This window comes from Nicotiana sylvestris, chromosome 5, assembly GCF_000393655.2.
Source record: "Nicotiana sylvestris chromosome 5, ASM39365v2, whole genome shotgun sequence".
Taxonomy (NCBI): domain Eukaryota; kingdom Viridiplantae; phylum Streptophyta; class Magnoliopsida; order Solanales; family Solanaceae; genus Nicotiana; species Nicotiana sylvestris.
The window spans coordinates 149869714-149889017 of record NC_091061.1 but is presented as its reverse complement, the minus strand read 5'-3'; positions in this window follow the sequence as shown (position 1 = coordinate 149889017).

Below are 19304 nucleotides of genomic sequence, written 5' to 3'. Positions count from 1 at the left end.
TTACCCTTCATAAGTACCATGGAGCCTTTACACACTTTATATATACCATTCTTGGAGTGAAATTTATACCCTTGATCATCTAAAGTCGAAAGAGAAATCAAATTTCTTTTTTTCCAAGGAACATGCCAATACTCAATGTTTCTAATAATTCCATCGAACATTCTCAATTTGATGTTACCAATCCTCTCTAATGGTAATGGATTATCATCTCCCATGTAGACAGTCCCACTCATTTTCTTGTAAGTTGCAAACCAATTCTTGTGTGGACATATGTGGAAAGTAGCACCAGAATCAAGAACCCAAGAATTCTGCCCATGACTAAAACTCACGACACAGACTTCCCCTACATAATCACTATCATTAGAATTATTGCAGTGTCAACAACATTTGTCGAATTATCTATTTTCTGCTTCCCTCTTTTCTCCTGCAGCTTAGGACAATCTCTCTTGTAGTGACTTGCTCCCTGTACTCATAACAATTCTGCTTCCTTGCTCTAGATTTTGATTCTGTTTGTTGTGTTCTTCCTCTACTTACAAGACCCTCACCCTCAATTCTGCTATCCGAAAAGATCTTTTTTAACTCTTTAGATTTTAGTGCATTACTAACATCTTTCAATGAAATACTGTCCTTCCTATATAGCAACATATCAGCAAAATTATCATAATATGGTGATAAAGAACATAACACGATCAAGGCATGATCTTCACTCTCAATTTTGATATCCACGTTCTTCAGGTCCATTTTAATTGAATTAAACTCATTAATGTGAGTTTTAACAGGTGTACCTTTGATCATACGGAGATTATATAACCTCTTTTTCAGGTAGAGGTAATTTGTCAGTGATTTCGTAGAATACAGATCTTCCAGCTTCTTCCATGCCATTGCTACAGAAGTTTCTTCAGTAATTTCCCGAATAACGCTATCTGTAATGCTCATGAAGATCGCACTCAAAGCACTCTTCTTTAGATCTGCCTTTTCTATATCTTTCATCTCTTCAGAAAAATCCTCATCAATTGCCTTCCATAACCCTTGTAATACTATGGATGATGTCATCCTAATCTTCTATAGACTAAAACTAGAATCCTCGTCAAATTTCTCTACTTCGTATTTTGTTGAAGATGATTAAGACATCTTAACCCTAGATTATATGTAGAAACCTGATCCTTGCTCTGATACCAATTGTGGAGAAAGATCGTGGATTACCTAGCACAAAATCACACACAAAGCAAGTAGAGAACAAAAATCAACACAAGGATTTAACGAGGTTCGTCTAAGCCTAATCCTTAGCGCAAAAGCATAGAGAGTTTTCCACTATGAATGACAAAAAAAGCACAATACAATTTATAGAACCCCCAACTACGGATTACTAGTCATAGTCCATTGAACTCTAAAATTGACTATAGGGCTTCTTTGCTTTTGCGAAACCCCCAACAATAACATAATTCTCACGAGTAACCCACACGCTCCACCTCATGGACCCGCCGGGCGCCGCCATTCCGGCGTGTCTGGATAAGAAAAACACTGTTACCACACGTGTGAAGTAAACCACTGAAGAAATTGATAGAAAAACATCTTATGCAACCACAATCACAACTTCCCCAAGCTCATTTGCGTGTCCTACCCGCCATGAACGAGAATCAGTGATTGCAACACATACCAGCCACAATGGTATGCCGACAGTCATGTTCAAAGCATCAGACTATTATGAAATCATGGAAACCAAATGCAAATTTACACTTGTGGGCAGATTTCTCAAACGTCGCCCTCAAATAAACCGAATTAGGTCTAAATTTAAGGAATTGATTTCATTAAAAGGATCGACCAAAATTGGGGTGTATGATAACTACAACATTTTGCTTGACTTCACTAATGATGAAGATTTCTTCATGATTTAGTTTAAACGAGTCATCGAGATTGAGGGCCAACAAATGTGGCTTCAAAAGTGGTCACCGAACTTCAAACCGGAAGAGGATATCCCAATTACTTCGGTATGGGTACTTCTTCCTAGCCTCCCTTTTTCATATGCATATATGTCACTATGTCAAATAAGTGGTCAGTTCAATTGGTACTCCTCTCGGAATGGATTTGGCAACTAGAGGCAAAACTAGGCCAAGTGTGGCTAAAGTAAGAATTGAAATAGACTTGCTAAACCACAACCAGAATCTATGTATGTGGGGCAATTATATGACAATGCACCTTAAAAAGGATTTGTACAAAAACTCGAATATGAAGGAATACCAAAATATTGTAAATATTGCAAGAAATTGGTGAACAATCTGTTAAATTGCCGGGCCATTGCAAGAAACAAAGCTGCTGAGGAAAGGGAAACTGAGATCAAGAGAAGTAAAGAAACTATTGAAGATGAACTTACCTCATCCAAAGAGAAAGGAAAAGTCCAGGGAACTATAGAAGATAGTAACATCAAGGGGACAAAGCAAAAGTCGAACATGCTTCATAGCTACAGGGATGTCAAACAAACTGAAGTGAATGAGAAAACTCAAAATCAAGAAGTTATTCAAGGAAATATGGCCTTCCAACACAAAAAGAAGATGGAAGAAGTCCAAGACATTAAAGTTAGAACATCCAAGAAAAATAAGAAAACCAGCAAACAAAAGAAGCTTCCCAAAAAGAAATCCAATGTGATCTTCAAACCTATGTGGTCAAGCTAGTGGCTGGGGAAAAAATAAAGAAAAACAAGGTTGAATAGGCCATCCGACTACAACAGTAAGAGCAAGGAGATAAGGCGGGAGATATTAATATTTGTGTCAACCAAGAGATAGGAAACAAAGAGAAAACTTGTGAAAACAATGATTCCAAGGATTGATACAACTTCAATCAAGCAAACAATGCTTCTGATGGGTCAGAGGATATAGTGCAAGAATCCACCAACATTTAGGGGAACATGACTCATGACAAGGGACAAGCTCATAATGATCTAACTAAATACCTCAGGACAAATGAGGGATCAGTTAGCATACCTTCAGAGATCAAAGAAATGCCAGTAATTAATATGGTGTTTCAACTTGAGCTAGAACCTCCATAGTCATCGACAAATAAAGAGCAACCCATGAAGGAATTAGATCAACATATATAGGTTAATTCTCCAAATAAAGTCACAGTGAGGATTTCTGAGGATCAGATACAAAGTGCTCAAAACAACTATGAAGACAATGATGGATTCTCCCCGGTCAAAAGGGTAGGAACAGAAACAAAAAGATGAGAAGAAAGACAAAAGACAAACTGAACGCTTCCAATGTAGAAGGGAGTACAAACTAATATTGTTGTTTACACGATTACTTCCATCTTTTGGAATACTAGATGTATGAAATCAAAAAAAGCCATTCCTAGGCTAAAAAAAAACTCATCACCATGCATAAGGTGGAACTTGATGCTATTTTTGAACCTTTTGTTAGCATGAATAAGATTGACAGGTACATGAGATTCTTAGGTTTTCAACATTGTGCGCCAATACAAATGGTCAAATTTGGTTTCTTTAGTTCGGCAACTATCAAACCAAAGTGATTGACAATAATGACCAACAACTTACAATCAAGATGCATTACAACCTTGCAACTTGTGATATATACCTCATAGCAGTATATGCAAAATGCACTGCTACTGAAATGAGAGACCTTTGGAGCAGTTTGGAAAATATTCACACGCAAAACAAAGGTCCTTGGTACATTAGGGGTGACTTCAATGTCATATTGGATCTAGATGAGAAGAAAGAGGGCAATCCTCACAAAATGCACAGAAGTTTTGAGTTTAGTAGTTGTATGGATAATTGTGAGGTTGCGGATTTGGGGTTTGTAAATTCACCTAGTGCAACAACTGGAAAGCTAGGAAAATGATTTGGAAGAGACTCGACAGAGTTTTGTTAATGATCTGTGGTCTCTAGTATTCCAGAGTAACATGGTCATACACCTTGCTAGGACTTGCTCAGACCATAGTCCACTTCTCATTAAGTGTCAGAAGGACCTTTAAGCTGGTATCAAATATGTCATGACCCCAATCCCCGGTCGTGATGGCGACCAACATGATGCTAGGCAAGCGCGACCAATTCGCCACTCACAATTACTTAAGTATAATCATGTTAGATTAACATGATTATAACTCTGTAGCAATAGATAAGCAGTACGGAAAAATCCATAAAATATCAGTATAAATCCCACCGATCTGGTGTCACGAGCCGAGAGCCTCTATTACTAGTCTGTGTAGCAACATATACATAGAGTTGTCTAGAATGTAGAAAATAAAGAGGATAAGGGGAGAAATCGGGTCCTGCGGACACCATGCAGCTACCTCTATGACTCCGGAATAAGCTGAACAGCAGCAGAAAGCCCAAACTATGCCTCCGGGATACCTGTATCTGCACACATGGTGCAGGGAGTAAAGTGAATACTCCAACTCAGTGAGTAATAGCAATAAATAATGACTGACGGAAAGAAAACTCGTAAAAACACTACGCAGTTCTATATTTAAACGGTGAGAATATCAAAAACAACAACTGAATGAAGAAGTCAGTTAAAAGTCCTTTAAACCAGTATTCATTTCATTTACTCCTCACGATAACTGAATTCATATTTGTACTGCTGCGGCGTGCAGCCCGATCCACATAGTATACTGCTACGGCGCGCAGCCCGATCCATATATATATATATATATATATATATATACTATTGCGGCGTACAGCCCGATCCGCATAAATATATATACTGCTGCGGCGTGCAGCCCGATCTATATATATATATATACTGTTGCGGCGTGCATATATATATATATATACTGCTGCGGCGTGCAACCCGATCAAAGAATAGTCGACTGCGCTCAATGGGAGTGTGCCAACTCCGGGGGGGGCTCCTTCAGCCCAAGCGCTATACTACTGTGGCGTGCAGTCCGATCCATATAATATACTACTGCGGTGTGCAGTCCGATCCATATAATATACTACTGCAGCGTGCAGTCCGATCCATATATTATACTACTGCAACGTGCAGTCCGATCCATATAATATACTACTACGACGTGCAGTCCGATCCATATAATATACTACTGCGGCGTACAGTCCAATCCATATAATATATACTGCTGCGGTGTGCAGCCCGATCCATAGCATATCAAATACCCTCACAATGGGGTTCTCGACCCCTCTCAGTCAATATAGACTTGGCCTCTCGGCACACTAAGATAAGACGAGGTTCTCAACCCTCACGTTACTCTCATTAGGATTTAACAATTTCTAAAGCTGGTTCATATCATGTTTATCAGTTAAGAACATGACTGAGGGTATGATTTCGACTAGAAAAGTGAGGTCAACCAATACAAATGCCCCTAAGGGTTCTACAGATTGGCACAAGGCCCCAAACATGGCAACTAGCCCATAATATAACGATATTAATTAAATCTCAGTCAAAAGTACAGTAGAGTCATCAAACGGGATGGACCGAGTCTAAATCCCCAGTAGTAACAGACCCCACACTCATCATACAGTGTGTGTCTCATCTCAACATAGCACCACGTTGTGCAAGTCCGGGGTTTCAAATCCTCAGAACAACATTTATAACCATTATTCACCTCGAACTGGCTAACTCTCTAGCTCGCGACGCCTTTGCCCCTCAAATCGTCCTCCACGCGCATCGAATCTAACCAAAATCAGAGCGAATACATCACATTATGCTAAAGGAACAATACCCAATCGAAAACAATCGAAAAATATCAAGAATCACGAAGTTGGCAAAAACCCGAGCCCCGGGTTCACGTCTCGAAACTCAGAAATTTTTACGTCATCGGGTTCCTTATCTCGCCACGAGTCTATACATACAAAAATCTCTCAAATCGGACCATAAATGGCCCCTCAAATCCCAAATTTAGAATTTCAATTTCAAGCCCTAATTTCTTACAATTTGGCTATATTTTCATGAATTTCGAAGATGATTTCACAATATAATCATGTATTTAGTTCATAGGACTTACCTCCAATCACTTCACGTCAAAACCCCTTCAATTCCCGTTCAAAAGCTCTCAAGGTTGCTCAAAAATGGAGGAAAAATGGGTTGGGTTCGCGGATGAAATGTTTTAACATTCTGCCCAGATCACTATAGCTCCTTCTATGCGATCGCATAGCACAAATATTCTGCCCCCCAGATTTAGCCCTATGCGATTGCATAGGCCTCTCTGCGATCGCATTGCACAAGGTCTTTACCCTCTGCGATCGCATGCCTTCCACCACGATCGCATAGCACAACCAAATAGCCCCTCGAATTCCTTCTATGCGATCGCATGACACCCTCTGCGATCGCATTGAACAAAAATACTCTGCAATTTTTCTACTGCATTTTACAACTCCAAACTTCCCGTTATCTATCCGAAATCGCCCCGAGGCCCCCGGGACCTCAACCAAACGCACCATCATATCTTAAAACATCATCCAAACTTGTTGCAATCATCAAAACACCTCGACTAACTCTAAAATCATCGAATTACACCGAATTCAAGCCTAAGTTCTTTTGAAACTTCTAAAACACGCATTTGATCAAAAACCCGACCAAAACACCTCCGAATGATCTGAAATTTTGCACACACATCCAAAATCACCTAACGAAGCCACTGCAACACTCGATATTCCATTCCGACTCTCGGATCAAAATCTTACCTATCAACCGGAAATCGCCAAAATACTAACTTCGCCAATTCAAGCCTAATTCTACTCCGGACCTCCAAAATCAATTCCGATCACACTCCTAAGCCACATATCATCCCCAAAGCTAACTAAATCACCGGAAATCACATTCGAGCCCTCTAACTCAATAGTCAACACCCGGTTGACTTTTCCAAAACAAGCATTCCTTAAAGAGACTAAGTGTCTCATTTCCTATTAAAACCAATCCGATTTAACTCTAACACACCGAATACCGACAACAAAACATGAAGAAGCATAAAATGGGGGAAATGGGGCGGTAACTCACATAACGACGGGTCGGGTCGTCACATTCTCCCCAACTTAAACAAACGCTCGTCCTCGAGCGGGTCAAGAAACATACCTAGGACCTCAAACAGGTGAGGATATCTGCTCCGCATCTCCCATTCGGTCTCCCAAGTAGCCTCCTCCACGGGCCGACCTCTCCACTGCACCTTCACCGAAGCGATATCCTTTGATCTCAATCTCTAAACCTGACGACCCAAAATAGCCACTGGCTCCACATCGTAGGTTAAATCATCATCCAACTGGACCATGCTGAAGTCTAAAACATGAGACGGGTCCCCAACATACTTCCAGAGCAAAGAAACATGGAATACCGGATGCACACTTGACAGGCTGGGTGGCAAAGCAAGCTCATAAGCCACTTCCCCAATCCTCTGAAGCACCTCAAAAGGCCCAATGAACCAAGGACTCAACTTGCCTTTCTTCCCAAACCTCATAACACCCTTCATGGGAGAAACATTCAGTAAGACCTTCTCACCAACCATACAGGACACATCTCGAACCTTCTGGTCTGCATAACTCTTCTGACGCGACTGCGCTGTATGAAGCCTCTCCTGAATCACCTTCAGCTTCTCTAAGGCATCCTGAACCAAATCTGTCCCCAATAGTCTAGCCTTGCTGGGCTCGAACCAACCAATCGGAGATCTACACCGCCTCCCATACAAAGCCTCATATGGAGCCATCTGAATACTCAACTGGTAGCTGTGTTGTAAGCAAACTCTGCAAGTGGTAGAAACGTATCCCATGAACCTTCAAAGTCAATAACACAAGCACGCAACATGTCTCCAATATCTGAATAGTGCGCTCGGACTGTCCGTCCGTCTGAGGATGAAACGTTGTGCTCAACTCTACCTGAGTACCCAACTCTTTCTGCACGACTCTCCAAAACTGCGAAGTAAACTGAGTACCCCTATTTGAGATAATAGACACTGGAACCCCATGCAATCGGAAAATCTCCCGGATAAATATCCCTGCCAGCTGATCCGAAGAATAGGTAGTACATACTGGAATGAAGTGCGCGGACTTGGTCAGCCTGTCCACAATCACCCAAATAGAATCAAACTTCTTCAAAGTCCGAGGAAGACCACTCACAAAATCCATAGTAAATCTCTCCCACTTCCACTCCAGAATAATCATCCGCTGAAGTACGCCACCCGGTCTCTGATGCTCGTACTTTACTTGCTGACAATTGAGACACCGAGCCACATACCATACTATATCCTTTTTCATCCTTCTCCACCAGTAGTGCTGCCTCAAATCCTGATACATCTTCGCGGTACCTAGATGGATGGAATACCGCGAGCTATGGGCCTACTCCAATATCAACTCCCGAAGCCCATCCACATTGGGCACGCAAATCCGGCCCTGTATCCTCAATATGCCATCACCATCAATGGTCACATCCTTGTCACATCATGTTGAACCCTGTCCTTAAGGACAAGCAAATGTGGATCATCATACTGGCGCTCTCTGATGCGGTCATACAAGGAAGACCGAGAAACCACACAAGCCAACACCCAACTAGGCTCTGAAATGTCTAATCTCACCATCCGATTGGCCAAAGCCTGAACATCAACTGCAAAGGGCCTCTCCCCAACTGGAATGTACGCCAAACTCCCCATGCTAACCGCCTTCCGGCTCAACGCATCGGCCACCATATTGGCCTTCCCGGGGTGATACAAAATGGTAATATCATAATCCTTGAGCAACTCAAGCCACCTCCGCTGCCTCAAATTAAGATCCTTTTGCTTTAACAAATGTTGAAGACTGCGATGATCGGTGAATACCTCACAAGATACGCATATAGATAGTGCCTCCAAATCTTCAAAGCATGAACTATGGCAACCAACTCTAAGTCGTGAACATGGTAGTTCTTCTCGTGGGGCTTCAACTGACGAGAAGCATATGCAATCACTCTACCCTCCTGCATCAACACACAACCAATCCCAACTCTCGAAGCATCACAATAGACGTTATAAGAACCTAAAGCTAATGGTAACACCAATACCGGAGCTGTGGTCAAAACTGTCTTGAGCTTCTAAAAGCTCTTCTCGCACTCATCCGACCATACAAATGGAGCACCCTTCTGCATCAACTTGGTCAAGGGCGATGCAATGGATGAAAATCCCTGAACAAATTGGCAATAATAGCCCGCTAACCTAAGAAAGCTACGAATCTCTGTGGCTGAGGATGGTCTAGGCCAACTCTGAACTGCCTCTATCTTCTTTGGATCAACCTGAATATCCTCGCTGGATACCACGTGTCTAGAGAAAGCCACTAAATTGAGCCAAAACTCACACTTGGAGAATTTTGCATAAAGCTTCTCCTCTCTCAATCTCTGTAATAGTACTCGCAAATATTGTGCGTGCTCCTCCTGGCTATGCGAGTACACCAATATATCATCAATAAAAACAATCACGAACGAATCCAGATATGGCCGAAATACACTATTCATCAAATGCATGAACGTGGCTGGGACATTAGTCAGCCCAAAGGACATAACAAGAAACTCATAGTGCTCATATCTAGTCCTGAAAGCAGTCTTCATAATATCTGAATCCCTGATCTTCAACTGGTGATAGCCTGAACGAAGATCAATCTTGGAGAATACCCTTGCCCCCTAAAGCTGGTCAAATAAATCATCGATACGGGGCAGGGGATACTTGTTATTCACTGTTACTTTGTTCAATTGCCTACAGTCAATGCACATTATCATTGTGCCATCCTTCTTTTTCACAAATAGAACCGGTGCACCCCATGGTGACACACTAGGCCGAATGAACCCCTTATCCAGGAGTTCCTGAAGTTGATCCTTTAGTTCTTTCAACTCTGCCGGTGCCATACGATATGGAGGAATGGAAATGGGCTGAGTGCCCGGCACCAGGTCAATACCAAAATCAATGTCCCTGTCCGGTGGCATGCCCGGCAGGTCTACAGGAAACATATCGGGAAACTCCCTCACAACTAGAACCGAATCAATGCTAGGAGTCTCAGCTCCAACATCCCTCACAAGAGCCAAATATGATAGACAACCTTTCCCAACCATACGTTGGGCCTTTAAAAAAGAAATCATTTTGCTAGGCACATAGTCAGTCACGCCACGCCAATCAATCCTCGGAACACCCGGTATAGCCAAAGTGACTGTCTTAGCATGACAGTCTATAATAGCACGGCATGGAGATAGCCAATCCATGCCCAAAATGACATCAAAATCCACCATGCTCAATAGCAATAGATCCACTCGGGTCTCCAGACCCCCAATAGTCACCACACATGACCGGTACACACGATCTACAACAACAGTATCGCCCACTGGGGGAGATACATGAACAGGTAAAGCAAGAAACTCACGGGGCATACCCAAATAACGAGTAAAGTATGATGACACATAAGAAAAGGTAGAACCGGGATCAAATAATACAGAGGCATCTCTGTGGCCGACTGAAACAATACCTGTAATGACAGCATCTGGCCTACCAGGAAGTGCATAGAAACGGGCCTGACCTCCCCCTGATCAACCTCCCCCTCTAGGGCGACCCCTGGCTACCTGACCTCCACCCCTAGCTGGCTGGGAGGGTGGTGAAGTAACTGGAGCAGAAGTCGAGGGCTGACCCATCTGCTGAGATGAGCTAGCAGCACAGCGAGGACACTCCCTCCATATATGCCTGAACTCTCCACACTCATAGCAACTCCCGGGTGCTAGGAACTGGGACTGAAGGGAATGCCTCGTGCCAGAGTGGCTAGCTGATGCACTCGACCTGGAAGAACCCTGAGCAGATGGAGCACGAGACGAACTCTGTGCTTAAAGAGCGCTGAGAGATGGCTGACTCTGCTGAGAACCCTGATAACCATGACCAGAAGATCCACCTCGGTACTCAGGTCGAGTTGACTGAGCGGGCCTGAAAGAACGACCCCGACCTTGCTGGAACTAGTCCCTCGAAGGAGCATCAATGAAACTGCCAGAACCTCGAGGCCTCTTGGCCTCCCTCTCCTCTCTCTCCTGACGGTGAGCCGTCTCAATATCATGAGCAATATCAACTGCATCCTCGAAGGAAATACCCAGAACTCTCTCTCGAGTCATCAGGATACGAAGGTGATAATTAAGACCATCCACAAACCTCTTAATCCTCTCCTAATCAGTCGTAACTATCCATGAGGCATAACGAGCCAACTTAGAAAATCTCGCCTCATACTAAGACACAGTCATATCTCCATGGCGAAGCCACTCAAACTGTCTATACAGCTCCTCCCTTTGAGACTGCGGTATCCACTTCTCCAAGAAGAGAGTGGAGAACTCCTGCCAAGTCAAAGGTGCTGCACCTGCCGGCCGACGCCGCTCATACGTCTCCCACCAAGTGAAGGTCGCTCCAGTAAACTGAAATGTAGTAAAATCCACACCGCTGGGCTCAAGAATCCCTGTTGTCCGAAGCATACGCTGACACTTGTCGAGAAAACTCTGGGCATCCTCACCCTAAGCACCACTGAAAGAAGGAGGCTGAAGTCTACTGAACCTCTCGAGACGACGCTGCTCATCGTCCGACATAGCTGGTACTACGAACTCCTGAACTGGCACCACTGACTAAGCTGGAGGTGCCTCTGGAGTCTGTAATCCCTGCACTACCTGCTCAGGTGTGCGAGCAGCGGGGGTATGATTGCCTCCCCCGGCCTGTGAAGTAGCTGCTGTTGTGGTGGCTGAAACTGCCTGAGCCAGGCCTGTGCAAACTGTCAAGATCTGGGCCATTGTCCCCTGGAGACCCGGTATCACAATGGACACAGCTGGTGCCTGCACTGGTGTTGTTGGAGCCTGGTCCTGAGCTGGGGCAACTAAAGGATCTATAGGTGCTGCCCCTGCTGCTCTGCCTCTACCACGACCGCGTCCACGGCCTCTAGTATCCTCAGTAGGTGGTACTGGTGGTCGTTCGGCGTGTCCGGTAGCTCGAGTCCTCACCATATATGAGAGAATGAAATAGAGAGAAATTTAGTATTTGGATCAACGAGTTCGCACGACAAGAATTTCAAGAAGGTGGGATTTTCCTAACAGGTTCTGCAGCCTCCCGAGGATAAGTACAGACGTCTTCGTACCGATCCGCGAGACTCTACTAAACCGGCTCAAGACTCGCGAGACTTAGTAACCTAGGCTCTGATACTAACTTGTCATGACCCCAATCCCCGGTCGTGATGGCGCCCAACACGATGCTAGGCATGCCCGACCAATTCGTCACTCACAATTCCTTAAGTAGAATTCATTACCAATTAATAGGATTAAATGCCATATTAACATGATTATAACTCTGTAGCAATAGATAACCAGTACGGAAAAATCCATAAAATATCACTATAAATCCCACCGACCTGGTGTCACAAGCCGAGAGCCTCTATTACTAGTCTGTGTAGCAACCTATACATAGAGTTGTCTAGAATGCGGAAAATAAAGAGGATAAGGGGAGAAATCGGGTCCTGCGGGCGCCATGTAGCTACCTCGATGACTCCGGAATAAGCTGAACAGTAGCAGAAAGCCCAAACTATGCCTCCGGGATACCTATATCTGCACACATGGTGCATGGAGTAAAGTGAGTGCTCCAACTCAGTGAGTAATAGCAATAAATAATGACTAACGGAAAGAAAACTCGTAAAAACACTACGCAGTTTTATATTTAAACGGTGAGAATATCAAAAATAGCAACTGAATGAAGAAGTGAGTTAAAAGTCCTTTAAACCAGTATTCATTTCATTTACTCCTCACGATAACCGAATTCATATTTATATTGTTGCGGCGTGCAGCCCGATCCACATAGTATACTGCTGCGGCGCGCAGCCCGATCCATATATATATATATATATATATATATATATATATATATATATATGCAGCCCGATCCGTATAAATATATATACTGTTGCGGCGTGCACCCCGATCCATATATATATATAGATATTGCTGCGGCGTGCAGCCCGATCCAAGAATAGTCGACTGCGCTCACTGGGGGTGTGCAGACTCCGGAGGGGCTCCTTCAGCCCAAGCGCTATACTACTACGGCGTGCAGTCCGATCCATATAATATACTACTGCGGCGTGCAGTCCGATCCATATAATATACTACTACAACGTGCAATCCGATCCATATAATATACTACTGCGGCGTGCAATCCGATCCATATAATATACTACTGAGGCGTGCAGTACGATCCATATAGTATACACTACTGCGGTGTGAAGCCCGATCCATAGCATATCAAATACCCTCACAATGGGGTTCTCGACCCCTCTCAATCAATATAGACTTAGCCTCTCGGCACACTAAGATAAGACGGGGTTCTCAACCCTCACGGTACTATCATTAGGATTTAACAATTTCTAAAGTTGGTTCATATCATGCTTATCAGTTAAGAACATTACTAAGGGTATGATTTCGACTAGAAAAGTGAGGTCAACTAATACAAATGCCCCCTAAGGGTTCTACAGATCGGCACAAGGCCCCAAACATGGCAACTAGCCCATAATATAACGATATTAATTAAGTCTCAGTCAAAAGTACAGTAGAGTCATCAAACGGGATGGACCGAGTCCAAATCCCCAGTAGTAACAGACCCCACGTTCATCATACAGTGTGTGTCTCATCTCAACATAGCACCACGTTGTGCAAATCCGGGGTTTCAAACCCTCAGAACATCATTTATAACCATTACTCACCTCGAACTGGCTAACTCTCTAGCTCGCGACGCCTTAGCCCCTCAAATCGGCCTCCACGCGCGTCGAATCTAACCAAAATCAGAGCGAATACATCACAATATGCTAAGGGAACAATACCCAATCGAAAACAATCGAAAAATATCAAGAATCACGAAGTTGGCAAAAACCTGAGCCCCGGGCCCACATCTCAAAACTCAGAAATTTTTACGTCATCGGGTTCCTTATTTTGCCACGAGTCTATACATAGAAAAATCTCTGCAATCGGACCACAAATGGCCCCTCAAATCCCAAATTTAGAATTTCAATTTCAAGCCCAAATTTCTTACAATTTGGCTATATTTTCATATATTTCGAAGATGATTTCACAATATAATCATGTATTTAGTTCATAGGACTTACCTCCAATAACTTCCCGTCAAAACTCCTTCAATTCCCGTTCAAAAGCTCTCAAGGTTGCTCAAAAATGGAGGAAAAATGGGTTGGGTTCGCGGATGAAATATTTTAACATTCTGCCCAGATCACTGTATCTCCTTCTATGCGATCGCATTAGAGCCCATGCGATCGCATAACACAAATATTCTGCCCCCCAGATTTAGCCCTATGCGATCGCATAGGCCTCTCTGCAATCGCATTGCACAAGGTCTTTACCCTGTGCGATCACATGCCTTCCACCGCGATCGCATAGCACAACCAAACAGCCCCTCAAATTCCTTCTATGCGATCGCATGACACCCTCTGCGATCGCATAGAATAAAAATACTCTGCAATTTTTCTGCTGCATTTTACAACTCCAAACTTCCCGTTAACCATCCGAAATCGCCCCGAGGCCCCCGGGACCTCAACCAAACGCACCATCATATGTTAAAACATCATTCAAACTTGCTCCAATCATCAAAACACCTCGACTAACACTAAAATCATCGAATTACACCGAATTCAAGCCTAAGTTCTTTTGAAACTTCTAAAACACGCATTTGATAAAAAAAACCCGACCAAAACACCTCCGAATGATCTGAAATTTTGCACACACATCAAAAATCACCTAACAAAGCCATTGCAACTCTCAGAATTCCATTCTGACTCTCGAATCAAAATCTTACCTATGAACCAGAAATTGCCAAAATACTAACTTCGCCAATTCAAGCGTAATTCTACTTCGGACCTCCAAAATCAATTCCGATTACACTCCTAAGCAACATATCATCCCCCGAAGCTAACCGAATCACCGAAAATCACATCCGAGCTCTCTAACTCAATAGTCAACACCCGATTGACTTTTCCAAAACAAGCCTTCCTTAAAGAGACTAAGTGTCTCATTTCCTATCAAAACCAATCCGATTTAACTCTAACACACCGAATACCGACAATGAAACATGAAGAAGCATAAAATGGGGGAAATGGGGTGGTAACTCACATGACAACGGGTTGGGTCATCACATAATATTTAAAATTTCTTGACTTCTGGGCAAAGAACCATTATTCATTAAACTGGCGAAGAGGATTGGAGCATACATATTCCAGAAAATTCCATGTGGAAGCTATAACAGAAATTGAAGATCCTAGGTAAGGAGCTCACTCAATGGTCGAAAGAAGTTGTTGAGAATGTTTTTGATCAAGTCAACACCTGGGAAGCTAAAATACTAAATCTAGAAGAGATAGACACTCTTAATAACGCTGATTAATCCAGAGAAGAGCTCAATAAGGGGCGGACTAAATATATCAAGTGGTTGGGTATGCAAGATGCTCTTCTAATTTAGAAAGCTCAATAAAAATGATTTGACAAAGGGGAGAATAACACCAAATACTTCCATAGCTTAATTAGAAATAGAAGAAGCAGACTTCAGCTTCATAGAATCAAGGATCACAGAGGCACACGGGTCTAAGGAGACGATAAAATTACTAAGGTGGTTGTTAATCATTTCAAGCACCTCTTTAATCTCCAGTATCAATTCAGGGATCATGATATTCTTAACTGTATCCCAAGTTGTATCACTAAGGAAGATAATGATCTTCTCAATGTTATTCCAGATGATGAGGAAATTAGAAAAGTCGTCTTTAGTATGAATCCTTCAGGTGCATCTGGCTCGGATGGATTTAACGGTATTTTTTTTATCAAAAATGCTAGAATATTATCAAGTATGACATAATGGACTTTGTGCAAGACTTCTTCAATGGCAAAGGCATGACCAAATTCTATACTCACACATGCCTGATTCTCATTCCCAAAGTTGATTCCCTAATAAGCTTCTCAGAGTTCAGGCCCATTAGTTTGAGCAACTTCACCAGCAAAATCATTGCTAAGATCCTATTTAGAAGGCTGAATCCTATGCTAGAGAAACTAATCTTCGATAATTAGAGTGTTTTTTTTAAAGGAAGGATGATTACAGAAAATGTGCAATTAGCACAAGAAATTGTTCACAATATAAAATAGAACAACAATGGAGGTAATGTGGTTATCAAGCTGGATATAGCTAAAGCCTATGATATAATGTCTTGGAATTTTTTAATAGCCGTCATGAGGAAATTTGGTTTTTCAGAAGTTTGAATTGATATAATCTAGAGATTGGTAAATGAAGAGTAGTATTCAATCATGATTAATAGTACTAGAAAAGGCTTCCTTACATCATCGCAAGGTCTCAAACAAGGTGACCTATTATCTCCTTCCTTGTTTATTATTAGCACTGAAGTACTTTACAGATCCTTAAACAAACTTGCTACACAAGACAACTTCACTCCATTTACTATGGATCAAAGAGGTCCTATCATTATGCACCTTGCTTATGCTGACGACATAATGATATTCACTGGAGGAGACAAGACATTTATAAAACTCATTAAGAGTCAGATAAGAAGGTATGAAAAGCATCAGGCCAAAAAGTGAACAGTGACAAGAGTTTCTTTGTTACGGCACCAAACACCTTTGCTAGTAAATTTAACAGAATCAGAAGAGCTTCTGGATATATGGACAAGTGCTTTCCTTTGAATTATCTCGGATGTCTAATATATCATGTCAGTAAGAAAATCAGCCTATTTGATGGCATGTTAGCAAAGATTGTGAAAAGACTTAATGGTTGGCAGGGGAAGATGTTATCCTATGGGGGAAGATGGTCTTAATAAAATATGTTCTTCAGTCCCTCCCTACTTATATACTATTTGCTATGAATTCATACAAAGGCATCATCAAGCTTATGGAAAAATATTTCAACAATTTTTTCTGGGGGTTTTCTGAAGGAAAGAATAACTATCACTGGTCTGCCAGGAATAGACTCTGTCTACCTAAGGATGAGGGTGGAGTGGGGGTAAGGATAATGGAAGATATCACAGACTCTCACTCTGAAAAGATGGTGGAGATTCAGGATACAACCATCACTTTGGACCACTTTTCTTACAGCTAAATATTGCAAAAGAGCTCACTCGGTTATTAAAGTTCCTACTTCCTCTAACTCTCACATTTGGAAAAATCTGATGAAAGCAAAGATCAAACTGAGTCAAATATTATTTGGAAAATCCAAGCAGGCAACTCTAGTTTTTGGTGGGATAACTGGACTGACAAAGGTGCATTGGCCAAGGTCATTCAGGTACCTGGTATATCTCCCAAGCTTCTTGTTAACAACTTTATTCATGATGGAGCCTAGGACAACAATAAATTAGCAGACATAATTCCTACTCACCTTTTGGAAACTGTTACCAAAGTTGGTATTGGCAATTGAAATCTCAACGACTTCCCAATTTTGAACGTAGCCGTGGATGGCCATTTTAATAATAACTCGGCTTGGCATTTAGTGAGAATGAAAAAGCAGAAAAATAATTTCATTTGTAAGGTTTGGCATAATTCTAAACCTTTTAAATCTCTTTTCTATCTTGGAGGTTAATTAAAAGGAGATTACCTTTTGATGATATTATAAAACAATTTGGCACTAACATTGTCTCTAGATGTTCTTATAGTACTTTGCTGTAGGTTGAAACAATGGAACATGTTTTCAATGAAAGCGATGTAGCAAAATTCACATGGAATACAGTTGGCAATCCACTAGGGATAAAGCATCAAATGGAACCTGTGTTGGGCACCTTCAAAAGGTGGTGGGAAACAAGCTCCAAGAATAGGGTGCACAACTTGATTTTAAAAATAGCTCCAGTAATAATATGTTGGGAGATATGGAAACAGTGGACATCATGCAAATATGGTAACCAGAAGAAGTACCAACTCAACATAATGGTACATCAAGCAATCTGGAATATCAAAGTTATCATCTTGAAACTTATACCAACTTGGGACAACCAGTACCTTTGGCCATAACTCTGTCAGAGAATTGAAAGATTGAAACCAATTCAAACTTGGAAACAAGTCTATGGTCGACACCAAATCATGGAAGTATCAACGTTAATACCGACAGCAGCTACATCAGAGAAAGCAACAAAACTGGAAGAGAAGGTATCATAAGAGATATCCATGGTGATCTAATCATGGCATTCTTGATGATAGTTCATTGTGATAATAACATTATCACATAAGCACTTGTTGCTGAGTTTGGAATAAAATGGTGCAAAATACAAGGTTACACTAATTTTGTTCTCAAACTCGTCTCTATGGTGATTACAAACATGGTGATAAAGAATTTGAAAATCAAGCAAGTGATTGACAGAATGCTAAGCATCATACAACAAGCTAATGTGAGGGTGAACCATTGCTTCAGAGAAGGCAATCAAGTTGCAGATTATCTTGCAAAGTTGGCTGCTACCTCGGGCAACAGTATGACTATCAACTTATATCAACAGCTACCAAGAAGCGCTAAAGGCTACTTTCTTTTAGATAAGTGGCAAATGCCCAGCATCATAACTAAATATGACAAAGCTAATTTTTTTTGTTAGTTAAGATATATTTTTTGATGCCCAAAAGGATAACCCTCTGTACTTATCTCCTTTTGTTTCTTGGGTGATGGAATCACCACGTAGTATTTTTTAAGGTAAGGTCTAGCCCCCCTCATTGGAATTTTTTGTGAATGCAACTCCCCCCAGTATTGTAATTGGGTAATTGAAAAAAAAAAACCAACTACAACCCCTATATATCGATCCCAAATAGTCTCAAACCTATAAGAGAAAGGTTTTCCAATTTGACAAGGACTATTGTAACGACCCGACTAGTCGTTTTGAATAATTGCATCCGGTTCGACAGTTTGAGTTCAAAAGCAGCTTCATATTATGTATATCGATTGTGTGCAGGCTTGGATTTAGTTTTCGGATGAATCAAAGTCGAATTGGATAGAAGGAATATAGTCCTGGAAGCTTAAGCGGAGAGAATTTGACTGGAATTTGACTTTTGAGTAAACGGCTCCAGAATGAGTTTTGGATGATGTCAGTAGCTTCGTATGGTAATTTTGGACTTGGGCGTGTGTTCGGATTTGGGTTTGGAGTCCCATAGGGTAATTTGAGGCATTTTGGTGAAAGTTGAAAAAGTTATAGTTTGAAAATGGAGAGGTTTGACCCATAGTTGACTTTTATGTTATCGAGGTCGGAATGCGATTCCAAAAGTTGGAATAGCTCTGTTATGTCATTGGGACTTTCCTGCAAAATTTAGTGTCCTTTGGAGTTGATTTGATATGGTTTGGACGCTTGGTTGTAATTCTAGAGGTTC